Source organism: Triturus cristatus, chromosome 4_1 (genome assembly GCF_964204655.1).
Source record: "Triturus cristatus chromosome 4_1, aTriCri1.1, whole genome shotgun sequence".
In the NCBI taxonomy this organism is placed as follows: domain Eukaryota; kingdom Metazoa; phylum Chordata; class Amphibia; order Caudata; family Salamandridae; genus Triturus; species Triturus cristatus.
The window spans coordinates 344840434-344854533 of record NC_140585.1 but is presented as its reverse complement, the minus strand read 5'-3'; positions in this window follow the sequence as shown (position 1 = coordinate 344854533).

Below are 14100 nucleotides of genomic sequence, written 5' to 3'. Positions count from 1 at the left end.
GATCCTCATCCTCGGCTCCAACACATCAGCCTGGGACGAGTCCTGGTGGCCCTCGTCACTAGGGGCACCCCCGACACCAACCGACCACGCACGCAACCTGGGAGTAATCCTCGACTCAATGCTCACCATGACCAAGCAAGTCAACGCAGTCTCCTCCTCCTGCTTCAACACCCTCTGCATGCTCCGCAAGATCTACAGGTGGATCCCGACAGACACGAAAGAACTGTCACTCAGGCCCTCATCTGCAGCAGACTAGACTACGGAAACGCCCTCTACGCAGGAGCCCCGACCAAGCTCATCAAACGACTGCAAAGAATCCAAAACGCCTCTGCACGCCAGATCCTCAACATTCCACACCACAGCCACATCACCCCCCCACCTGAAAAACCTGCACTGGCTCCCCGTCGACAAGAGAATCTCCTTCAAACTCCTGATCCACGCACACAAGGCACTCCACAAGACTGGCCCAGCCTACCTCAACAGTCGACTCTCCTTCTACGTTCCCAATCGTCACCTCCGCTCCGCCGAACTCTCCCTGACCACCGTCCCGCGCATCCCGAGAAACACCACCGGAGGCAGATCCTTCTCCCACCGCGCCGCCAAGATCTGGAACACCCTTCCCCTCAACCTACGACAGACCCAAGACCTGCTGACCTTCAGAAGACGACTCAAGACCTGGCTTTTCGACCAGTAGCGGCAACCCCCCCCTCCTCTCCCTCAGCGCCTTGAGACCCTCGTGGGTAAGTAGTGCGCTTTACAAATCTTGTGATTGATTGATTGATTGACTAGTTATAGTTGACTCTAAAAGCTATAGCTCATGGCCCTATCACACACAGCGTAGGACCTTACATATGTCATCGCCTTTCACACAGTGGTCGGAGTGGGCATGATTGGCAGGGCACAGCGTGCCCCTACTTCTTTTATTTCATAGAGTCCGTTCCCCTAGTTTCTTATTTTAAACATGCCTCCCAGACGGACAGAAATCGCCAAGGCCGATAGTTAAGGGTCGGCTATTGGGGGCAGAGAAGGAAGAGGAATCTGGACTCTGTCTTTTCCTTCGTGCCCAGAGAAGACAAGAAGAGTGTCCAGTTCTCCTGCCACTGGCAGCCGCCCCCTTCTCTTTGTCCCCCTCTTCCCAGGCTCTATTTCTGTCTCGCTCCTCCTCATTTAGTGAAAACCTTGACTTCACGAAACGGGTATTACCTTTTCTTTCCTCCTTTCGTTTATTTGCTTCCCTGTGAAATGGATCCAAAAAAGAAAAACACTTTTGTTGGAAACGTCATCTTTTGCTGACATTTTTCAATTTAAGTGCAGCCTCAGGATGGAGAAAAATAAAACATTCAAAATATGAAAACCAATTAACTAACTAAAGTAAGACAGAGTGGTTGCAAGGTGGCGAGATTGATTTAGTCACACCTATACACATTAGCGCCACTTTACAGTGTTTGCCAGTGAAGCGCTACTTTTGTGTTCTCGTCTCTCTTTGAACAACATTAACTTTTCAGGCAAAAGCACTCCCTAATTTCGGAATAATAAGTGTAAAAAGAAACAGATAACCATGTTGTTCCTTCTTACATTTCACATGCTTTACTTAATCTTGCATTCCCTACAAGTGTTTGCTTTTTCTAGGATGTTAATTTCTTTTTTTAGGCAGCATATTGCTCTTGTCTAGTGTGTAATTTGAATTAAGTCACATCCAGGTGTTTATAGCAGGTCAGTGCAGTGCAAGTTTCTCTCAGTGGGGCAGTATGGTGCACAGTGGGGGAAGATGATGTGGCACTATGGTCAGAGCTGCTGAATTTGGAACTGGGGAATCAGGTTCAGCCTTCATGACCTGTCCACCAGACCACTCCCCCTGAGGGAGCACATTCCCATGCTAGACCTTAAAATGCCCGCAAGATCTTAAAAGCCCTGGTGTCTTACCACCAGCAGGTGGACCGTAGCAGTGGCAAGTGTGGGTTAACCTTGGCAGCCTGTCCGCCACAATTCATTCTGAAGTTCACCTCCAGTATTGCTGGCAGGCCTGTGAAGCAGCCCACCATAGAGTGACAGTGACTCTGTCACGGAGGTCACAGGACCCTTGAGCAGGTTGGCTCTAAGGCAGTGCGACCGCACCAGGCGCTGACCACCCGCGGTCCGTGCAGGTAACAGCGGTGGGGCAGAGGGGCCGAATAAGGGGAGATTTCAAGGGACAATGCCGAGGGAAAATTAAATTAATAATTAATTTTCCCTCAGCATCGTCCCTCGAAATCCCCCTCTTACCACGCCCCACCGCTGTTACCTGCACGGACTGTGGTTGGCGATTACTTCAGGTGGGGGCGTTGTGTTTGCAAGTATAATATGGTTTTAAAAGCACCAGCTGCCTCTTTTTTCGGCAACAATACAAATGTCATTATAACTCCAGTGATTAATGTTCTGAGTAGAGAGAGCTGGTGTTTTGTCTAGTGGACGTTTTGACTCATGGAAATAAGCGCAGAGGGTTAATGCGCCTGCTGCTAAGAACATGTACCATGCAGATCACAAAGTGCACATAATGTAAATAGGTCAGCGGGTTACTGCTTTTGTCAGAGAGACACTATTGTTACTTGCAGTTAATAAGTTAAAATCCTAACAGAACAGTCAGCAGTTAACTGTCATGTAAGAGCTGCATGCAAACTGCATGGTATAAATTAGAGCGTTATGGTTTTTTCCCCAGTCTTTGATTATCCTAATGTTGCAAAAGAGGTTCATTTGGGTACAAATTAGTTCTGATTTTTAAAGAGAACCCCCAACCATGGTATTAAGTTTTATATTCTGAGTTTGTGTTTCTCCAGACCAATCACTATTAAACTATGCTGCCTACTAGTATGGCTGTCATGTGACTCCTACACCTTGTAGCCCTTTGTCTTAGCTAATATTTCCTATACAGGGATTTACACACTCATGATTGATTGTCTCTGTGTAATATGTGTGATGTAAAGTGCTCTGACACCCTACACTGGTATTAGTGGTGCTGTAAATTTTCTGATACTTTATTATTTTGACATTTTTACACATTCTAACAGCCTCTGCAAAGATTTTTCCTTATTAGTACAAGTAGAACATACAACTGCAGCAGTGAGAAACGTGACCAGTCAACCTCTGCAAAGGGCCCTCCACTTCACAGCAGCACAAGTCACATTTTTTAGTAACTTTTGATTCGCTTGAGCTATAAACATTTAATTAGTTAAAATCATCAGATTATGCAGCAGATGATGTATTATGTGGCAAATATGGCAGAGCTATAATTATGTGGAAAACTTTTGCAAACTAGGATATGTTGCCATTCATGTTTGAACTGCTCTTGTGGAAAAAAGGGAGAAGTGCTGATGACAGAAACTCCATGGCTGGGAGACAAATGGCTTGCGATTCCACTTTTAAGGATATATGGGACATTCTTTGATTGGAAACGTATCCCACTTTGTAAATGTATTTTAATGTCAATAACTCAGATTAAACCTTAAATAAACATGTGTGTCCATTGGTTAAATTAAATAACGTAATAAGCTGTAACCGGTTAGTGAAATGGGAAACAAATACTAAAAATTGGGATTTTTGCTCTTTCTGCCACACCTCTGACTCCGCCTACTGACCCAATCCACGGGTTATTCCCCCCCCTCTGACTCTCTGCCCGCAGTTCCCCTACTTTTTTCCCCCACTTTGACCTCTGCTTTTACACCATAAATGTGCACCACCTGAAAACAGCAACAAACCTCCCTCCCTCCCTCCATGCGGCCACTCACCCAGTCGTGGATTAAGTTGCAGCTCAGGGTTTTAGAAGGAACAGCAAACATAGGGTCAAAGCTGGCTGTCCCGAATAAGCTATTCTGCAGGTCTGCCGGTCGCCTGTTGTTCTGATGGAGAGATGTTGTCGGAACCCCTAAGCCTCAGACATTTTGTGGAGAGGGGAACGCTGCATGCATCCGAATATCATTGGGGTCAGGCGTACAGTGAATAGTGAGCCCCTACCTGCGTTTTGATAATGGCTTTAAAGGTCCTCCATGCTAGAGCGCGGCAAGCCATGTGAGGTGTGAGGGATAGGTGACCGGGGGTGAAGGCATCCAAATGGAAACTTCTGGTCACAGCAGTGTGAACTCGACACAGCTCCTCCTGACAAAACCAATGAGGTTGTGTGCATATTTCACACCATATAAACCTACAGATAAATAAACACAGCGAGGAGTAAAAAAGTGAGAAAATGCGAACAACAGACACTACGGGAACAAGGAGGGTGCACCTATTTCCCAGCACGAACAACCTAAAAACAGCATGTGTGCCTTGTGTACACTGCACAACATACACCATAAAAGTGCATCTCCTGGAAGTAAGTTTAGATGCTCACAGGCGCAGAAAGAGCCTCATACCTCCCTTCCTCCATGCGGCCACTCACCCAGATGTGGATCGAGTGGCAGTCCATAGTTTCAGAAGGAGCAGCAAAAATAGGGTCAAAGTCCTGGCTGTACCCTCCGATCATTGGTGTATCTTACCAACTGGCCCCTTATCAGAGAATCTATCAACTCTCCAAAGTCACACATATGCAAAAGTGTTTTCAATGAGGCTACGTAGTTTCCCACTCTCTCAGCTTTACCAATAGTTCTCGTAAAAAAATTGTGTCTGTGAAGAACAATGCTGATCTTAGTGGCAAAATGTTTTTCCAGCATCATTAGAGACATTTCATTGGGGCTGATAGTTGCAGAGCACTTGATTACAAAAAGGTGTAAACACTCAGATACCCCTGAACCGATCAGTTGGAAGAGATCCCTTACGATCTGGGCTCAGGCGGAAAGCACAGCGTTACACAGGGAGGAAACAGCAGGGCTATGCAAATTCCCCATTGCGCAATCCTGAGACACTATACTCTCAGCGTTCAACAATGAGTGAGATGGGGTCATGGACGATGCTCACCTGGTTGCCACATAGTGCGTATGCTAGCGGTCCCGGTTCACGAGGGATACGATATCAGCGGATGGGATTCACCAACTGTTAGGAATTACAACATAGTTGTAATCTGATGTGGAGAACCCCACACCCTTTCCTGCCAGAATATCCATCGACACAACACTGCCCCTCAAAAGTTCTATGAGTCCGAGCCCCGCCTTCACGTACTCCTTCACTGCGAGGGCGGAGGTACACCATCCTGTACACAGTCCAGCAAAGATTATCACATTTCTTAATTAATGACAGCCCCCTTATGTCTTTATTTTTAGTATGTTGTTAGTTGATGTTCATTGGATAACATATGTCTTATTGGTGCATCTCCATCTCCTCTCCTTATTTTCTATTGCGAAACACTTCTGTTGGGTATAGAAGCGACTGTACATCGATTTCCACTACGTCTACTGATGGTGTATATGCTGTGTATTATCATATTGTTTAAAGATAAATTATGCTAAGACATGGAGCTAGTGATTTCAACTGTGAACTAGCAATAGGGGTGCAGAAGAGTGAGCAGGCAATCATAACATTGCATGGTTTACCATTTGCTGATGCTGCATGTGAGAGCTATGGCACACACTGACTATGCCTCTGTAATGTATATAGCTGTCCTGCACAGTGATTTAACACGGTTGTATCATGCGGATCTACATGTTGCTCTTGATTATTCTGTAAAGTGTAATGAGAAGGAGACAAATTAAAGACAAAAAAAAATAAAGATTTAAAAAAAAAAAAAAAAATTAGAGACATTTCATATTGGTCACCAGGGGCTCCATCTCCTCCACCCACCGGTATTTTCTCAAAACTCTCATAAATATTTCTTCCCTACAAACCAAGCTTATGCAACAATATTGTTTGTTTCCTGGCTTATGTCCTATTGGGCACAGGGTCAGGACTGATGTGCATATTGCTGGGTTCAAACTGGAATGGTGAGCAAACAAACAATGGATTTAGGCCCAGATCTCTGTACTGGGGTGAATGTATGACATTGTTCTGCATTCTGTCCATCCATTGTTGTTTTTGCATTTGTCACCCAGAGTGGGACGGATATGCCCAGACGTGGGTCTCGTGCTCTCCATGCTACTGGAGTCAAGCTATCCTGGCTGATGATGGGTGAAACCCCGAAACCGGTCCTAGGATGCTTGTTTCCAATCCAGGGAGGACCTGGCCTAGCAGTTCAGGCTGGACTGTTCCCATTGGGCACAGGGTCAGGACTGATTTGCATATGGCTGGGTTCAAACTGTAATGGCATGGTGAGCAAAATAACGATGAATTCAGGCCAAGATCTCTGTACTGGGGTGAATGTATGACATTGTCCTACATTCTGTCCATTAATTGTTGATTTTGCAATGGAGAACCATTCTCCACCAATGGCAATGAGGTAAGAATTGAACAACTTCCTCCATTGCTTCCAAGTCAGCACCGGCTCTTCCTACTCAGACAAAATTGTTGGTGGCTGGGAAATATTAGTCGTCGTCATTGTGGCACCTCTAAATACTTTAGATACAAATTCCACAAGGAAAACTGAATCAACCCGGTCAGTGTCTCATAGGAAGACTAGTTTCAGCATTGTTCCCAAACCTATACTCTGTGTGCCTTATTTCCAATTTGAAACCATTGACTCGCATATATCAATAACGCTTAGAATACTGGTAAATGATGAAATTGTGATAATTCTTTTGATACAAACAATTCCAAAAGGAAAACTGAACAAACCTGGTCAATGTCTCATAGAATGATTTGTCTCAGAAGTGTACCCCAATCCTATACCCTCTGTGTGCATAGTTACAAGTTTGTCCAGTCCAGTCATGCGCGTAACCATAAAAATGCATAAATCAATAGGTGTGCATCACCGATCCTTAGAATACGGCTACATGAGGATATTGTGACACGCATTAAAAACTAGAGTGCGTTCCACCACTAGTTGGAACTCTGACGCACATTGTTGAACTGCTTCCAATTGTTTCCCTGACAAGCGTACAAAATGGCGTGCGTATCACCGTGAATTAAGAGAAAACACCCAATACAACATGGCCGCCATCACGCATGCTCACGTACATGGCTCCTTCTTCACTTCTCAGCTTAACAGATGATGAAGTATGTCACACATTGGATGCTCGTGCACAGAGCAACCATGGCACCAATAATGCGCAGAGAAGTGAAACCACTGCAGCGCCAGGCCAAAGATGGTTTGAAGGGCGCAATTAATGGTAAAACGCCTTAATTAAGGTTCCCTCCAAAAGCATGCCACCAATGATAGCGCAAGTAAAATAGTTAAAATATACAGTAATCACATGCCAATGGCCATCACAGCAGCTGCGCAGTACTTAAAAGTTTTATAGTCTTACAGCCCTCGAAATGGCTGGTCATTGAACAATGTAAGCTTTTAGGAAATTGGGGCCAATCGTCTGGCTACAGGTTAAAAATCAGCAACTTATGACAACTTCCCTTCTGGCTTTTGCTCGGTGTCCCACTGACTGGATGTTTGTCACAACTTCAAACCCGCTATGTGTTCCTCGTCAGGAAGAAATTCTTGGTTAGTGGCCCTGCTCCAAATTTAAAAAGGCCAGCTTGTCACCAAAAATTATGGTGCAGTGTGCCTTAAGAATCAACATAGAAGACCACAGTGCTTTGAAGTATTTATTAACATCACCTTTGGAAGTACAGGGCTACACCACCTTCAACACCAACACTATCCTTCAACTGCCCCTACCCCAAGATGCAATGACTAATGTCACTTTGCCCATTCTGGAAACTCCCTCAAACAGACCTGGTCCTGCATACATCAATAGCTTAACAATAGCTTAACCATAACAATTTCCTTTCCCCTCTTCTATTTCCCTAACTATGGGACACCTAGCCAATGCTATCAGGGACAATCTTGGAATCCAGGATGCTCTAGTAGGGTGTGAGGAGTACAAATTGGCTATATGTGCAGATTACATTATGGTGACATTCAGTGCTCAAACCCAGTCATGGGGATCTTTACTTACAGAATAGGAAACCTTCAGATGGAGAGCATGATTTAAAATTAAACTGAGGAAAACTGAGGCGCTTCTACCACACTCACTACCGAACCCGGTGCAGGACATTGAGGAAATCCTCTCACTCAAAACTGTACAACAATAAGTTACATATTCTGGAGAGTACAGAAAATTAATTTAATCAAATTCTCTTTCCTTCTCAAAGCAATTAAAAGCAATCTGGAGAAATTGAACGTTCAACACTTTTCTTAGTGAGGCAGAATCGCCATTATCAAAATGAACATGCTCCCAAAAATTCCAGCCCCGCCATGAAATTGCCCTAAACATATACAGCTCAACTTCAAACTGTAATAAACAAGTATATATGGTCTAAATAAAAGCCACAAATTGCATCCAAACAGACATATAGGTCACCACAGGCAGGTGGCTTAGTGATTCCAAATATCCACAGCTATCACCTGGCTTCGCTCCTGAGATATTTTGTGTAATGGAGAAAACAGAAAATGAAAGACAGTGGAGTAATATAGACTAACTGATAGCCACAGTGCCTACTTGGAAAATACTGTGGATGTACCGGAAGCATGGTAGTTGGGGTCTGTAATGTTCACGGATCACAAGGTCCACATTGGTGGCGTGTGATGGGGTGGCAATGAGGAGATGCCCTGTTTCCTTCCCCTCCCTGTTTATGCCTCTATGTTTTAAACCAGATTTTTACACAACTATGAATGTCCTATCGTACACAAAGTGGAGAGATAGCCAATGCGGTATGGTACATTCCCTATTCAAGAATGGTAAGGTCCAATCAATTGAGGGCCTTATACACCAATGCAAATTGCCATATAGAGAGCGCTTTGCCTCCCTACAGGTGCGAAACTGGGTCCTTCATCCAGACATGAAAGCGGGGCATCCAGACCATTGACCACATTGAAAAATAACTCATGAACACCCACACCAATAAACATACAATTTCCACTATCTGCAGGTTCCTAAATGATGATAACATCCCCACCAAGAACCCGGCACAGACTATATGGGAGGGAAGACCCTAACAGACAGCACAAGATCAAAATATATGATAGAGCCCACATATCCACCAGAGCATGCCAAATGAAAGACACATAATACAAAATTGTACACTGCTGGTATATGACGCTACAGAAACTGGTAAACTGGGACAAACAAAAAGAAGATGTGAGCTGGCAGGGTTCTGGAACATTTGGTACTTTAACACGTCTATTATGGCAATACCCCAAATTGAAGAGAAACTTGGAAGCAGTTTTGCAAGACATAGAATCAGCCTTTGAAACATGCACAGCCTGAAACCCGGGTGTCATCCTGTTGGGAGGTCCCGCAAAGAGGTATTATAAATCGGTTTGGAGCAACCAGTTTATGCCTGCCCTTACAGGGGCAACACAGGCCCTACTGGCAAAATGGATCACGCAGGTCCCACCTAGCCATGATAACTGTCTCAATAGAATCTTGAATGTGCTAGCCATGGAACAAATTGTGCAATATCTAGAGCAGCAACATAAAACATATGATAATAACTGGGTCCATTTATTATCATTTTAACCATGGAGTACAGAGATGCACCAGCCCAGAAACCGCAGAGCCCTATGGCTCTTCCCAGACTATCTGTTAAAGGCATGCAACCGGGCTGCAAGGGAATGATGATCCAAAGAAATAACCAGATCCTTCAATTAGGACGATCACTAAAACTGAATTGCACTAAAACTGAATTGCCCTGGGTGCGTTGGATCTAGAAAAAAGGGAGCTTTTGTCTGGCCGCAAATTAACTTCCTTATACACTGAAAATGGGACATGGGTGGGCTGTAGGTGGGAAGGAGTTCAAAAGTCTTGTTTATTTTTTAAATCAGCGGCAACTAATAGTCCCTATCTGGCTACTGGTTGTAGGCGGCGACATGTGTAATAAAATAACAATAAAAAGTATTGATGCTAAAAGTAATATATAAAGCTGTAGTAATTTGCCTTGAACCTTTTTTCTAGGTGCCTAGGCTTTCTAGTCTCCTCTGTTAATGTTTATTAGCAAGGAGAGTACCTTTGCTATGACTACCATGACATGCTATCTATGGCCCATGCTGAAGTAGTAGTGATCGCTCGTATGCTTGAATTAATATCAGCCACTGGTAAATACTCATGCCGCAATCCACACCAATGTTATTTTGAACTCCATGCCACCTCAGTCTTGACTCTCTCTAATGGGAAAAGTTCAGCACAAACTGCTAGGCAAGGTCCTCCATGAACCAGAACATAAGCAACCCAGGACTGGTTTCACCATTATTAGGGCTCATCAACCAGGTATAGCTTACTTACAGTGGCCCGGTGTGCACAGGTCCCACGCCTGGGCATTCCTGTCCCACACAGGGCATCACACTGAAGTATACAAAAAAGCAGTGGATGTAATGAATGAATTAATCTCAGCCAATGGTAATTACTTGGGCCGCATACCGGTCCTTTGTTAATTTCCACATCATTCCTCCTCACTTTGAACCCAGCCATGTGCAAACCAGTCTTGACCCTGCTCCGTTGCTGGAGCGGGTTATGCAAAATTTTGTATACCCACCCCATTTTGCATGTCGTTTTATTAATTAGATTAATTAATTAATTACAATCATACTAATGGTTTGGAGTGATTTGGAAATAACTAACCAACCTTATTAATGACCGAAATACACGTGGGATTTGCATCTGCATGGCCTAATTAATTACGTGAACTAAATTTCGTACGCATATTAATGATAGATAATTAGAACATTGCATGATTTATGTTGCTTTAGTGAGGTAATTGTGATTCGTGCTTTATTTAGTAAGTATAAAACGCATTGAGTGTTGCTTTTGGCTAGATAAATGCACACACATATGGGTATTAGTGGGGGAATAACATTTAATTAGTCATTTCTATGTATTAATTACGTTTTTGTGTTTCTTTGCTTAAGTTGACCATTTCGAGTGGCCACAAAATGGCTGACTCCTGTGTCCGATGAAACTGGCTCCATTGCTCAAGATTCTGGGTGAAGTGCGCATGCGTCACCGCTAGCAACTGTGGCCTGGTCCTAACCCCAGATGAACATGTACCTTCCAAGGACAGCCTGGGACATCAGCCAAATATTTTGAACAAAGACTGTTGTGTGAACCGGAACTGACAAGGGTCATAACCCAAAAGACACTTTCGTGAGAAACCAAAAGGATGATCCCTGATTGTCCAATCAGCGAACTCGGATGCCCAAACTTTGATACTTTTTAACATTGATTTCACTATAAATTATAGTAGAATAGAGAGGCAATTAAAGTCGCTCCTTCGATTTCCTGATGATATGCTGACGAAGAGGACGGTGACACTGCAGGACAGCTGTTAGCCTGAATCTTTGACAGACTGAATTAATGCCCAAACTCCTGATGAACTGAATCTGCTAAAATTGATGGGCATAGATTTGCGAGACTGAAAAATTTGACATAGAGGACGACTTTAGCCAGAATAGGTAACAATGAATGGCAACTTGATCAAATGAATGATTTAATCTGCAATATTAATATAAAATTGGATTTGAACATCTACAGAAATGAGTTGGGTTGTTTATTCATTGAAATGTGTTAATGAAAAGGTTAATTAGAGTATTAGAAATTCACTTAAATCTACAACTAACAGATCCATGCCGGTCAAGAGGGAAATACCAAATGTGGAATCTAGGGCCTAGTGAGTATAAGAAGGGTTTGCAGGTTTGTTGCTCATAAGGGTAAAGTCGTATTTTCCCCTCTCATTATCCAGCGCTTGGAAGGATAATCGCCTCTCGCACAGACTGATGGTGAGTGTGTGTTGGTGTTATGGGCCCCACCAGCGAATGTATGGATAGTATGCGTATGTGAGATCTTTAGTCCGTGACAGTAGGGAGGGATTTTGCACTCCGCGCTGGAGCACCGATGTAGCAGTTCAGCAAGAACTGCCGGGCCAGACCCTCCCGGACCTGGAACCTGGGTAACCCAGGACCGGGTTTGCCCTTATTAGGGCTCATGAGCCGGGTATAGTTTGTTTCTAGTGGCACAGCGTTCACCTAAAGCCATGACACTGCAGTCATTGAACTTCATTGAGTCTAATTCCCAGGATGAGAGTCTGATTGTCATCAGGAGCGACAGGCAGGTCTCATCCAATTGTCCTCCGCCATGGGTCTGTCCTGTCTAGTTGTATTATGGCATCTGGTAATAATCTACTTTTCCATCAAATTAGGTAATTGCATTTTAAATGTTGTCCATGCACCTCAAATAGAGATGTGTTTACCATATGTAAGTAGTTTAAGTTAAGTTGATATGTGTTGTGAAAAGAACTAGTAATTTATTTGATGAAGAGGAGCACTCCTCAGTTATTTTAATTATTCAAATGACTCTGTAATCAATAATCAATGGCGTGCTGCAATGGCTGACCTGCTGTCTGCACAGGTCCCAAATGTAATCCAAACTAAATCAAGTGTATCAACTTGACCTTTGCGCACTATTTCCTTTAGCTTTTGCTATATTAACTGTTTTGAATCATGAAAACACATTTCAAAAAAGATCAATTGTTCTCCTTTTGTTGACATTCATTTGATAAAACTTTAAACCAAACAAAAGCCTTGCGTGATAATATTTCCACTTTTTAATGCAACATATACAAAACGCAGAGCTTCTTTCAATTGTTTTCTTAAAGCAAATATTTCTTAATGTTCATCAAATCCGTTTTTTATGTTGCATTTCAACTTTCCTTGCCCAATGCATTTCGGACCCTTTTGGCCCTTCTTCAGGGGCTATACATCTGAAAATCATGCAAATGAAACTTATTTAATCATCAATTTCATATTGTGCATAAGGAAACACATTATCCGCACCACTTCACCTTTAAACCATAAAACACTTTGCGTGATAAATACCTGCTTAAACATTAGTTTCTAACAATCCTAATTAATATCTAAAAGAAAATGAAAGAAAAACCAAGTCACAACAATAGAAAAGAACCCAAGACACCACTAGTGTGCTCAAACAAAGTCTCGAAATCTGCCTGCTTGACCTTGGCTTATGTTACAATGCTTTAGAAGTGCTCCTTAGATACCACTGGTGACGTTAATACCAAAAGAACCATCCGTCATCAACAAAAATGCTTCTCACCTAGTTCCTCTTAAGCCACAGTATTACTAATACAGCCTTCGTCTCAACGATTAATCCTCCTGAAAAATAAATACATTTTAGCCCTCTGCTCGAGAAAAACAATTTTTCGCGAGGTTACTCTTTTGGTCGCTTTTAGTGCTTATTGTACCTTAACGCATGCCCATCTGACTTTCCTCCTTTCAACGAAGTTGCTGACTGCAATCAAGACTTGCCGTAGACACACTACTATCCGGCAAAATCCAGCTCTTGCAGTAATACTTCCGCCTCGCGTTTTTTAGCGTGCGCGAAAGTAAGAAAGGACTAGCAGTGATGCTCTATCTAGTTCTCCCAATCCAACATGGAGAATAAGTCCAGTCGATTACTATACGTACTCCGAGTATAACTGTAAATTAAACGATCAAATACACCAAAGTGATCGCCCCCAGTTAACTCTCTGCTTATACTTGCCCAGCTTTTATGCTACAATTTATCGTTGATGCTAGACATCTTTATTGCGACCTCGTAAAAATGTACAAGATAGTACACCAATGAATAAAGAACAAAAAAAAGAGAAAATAGAAAAAAAGGAAAATAAAGAGAAAATAGAAAAAAAGGAAAAAAAAAGAAGACCACATTTTACTTCATTGACATTTAAGCAATGATCTATGAGACATCTATATACATGCTGTTATAGACTCTGCCTAATGCAAAATAAAACAAACCACAGTTTATGTAATCTAGTCTACTTCCACTTGATTTTTTTTCAAAATGTATACCTCCTTGCCTGAACTAATGGTGCATTACAAAAAACAACTTAAATCCACTTTGTCATTAATTCCTTTGGGATGTTGAGTTTCCAATTTCCTTATCCAGAAAACTTCTCTTTGGAGTAGTGTTTTCGCGAGATCTTTACCTGGTGTGTGCTCGAACTTTTCAATTACCTGGAATTTCAAATGGGAAATGTTATGACGAAATTTGGTCCAAGGGACTGCTAAACTACTTTTGGTGTTTTTGTTGCGAATTGTACTTT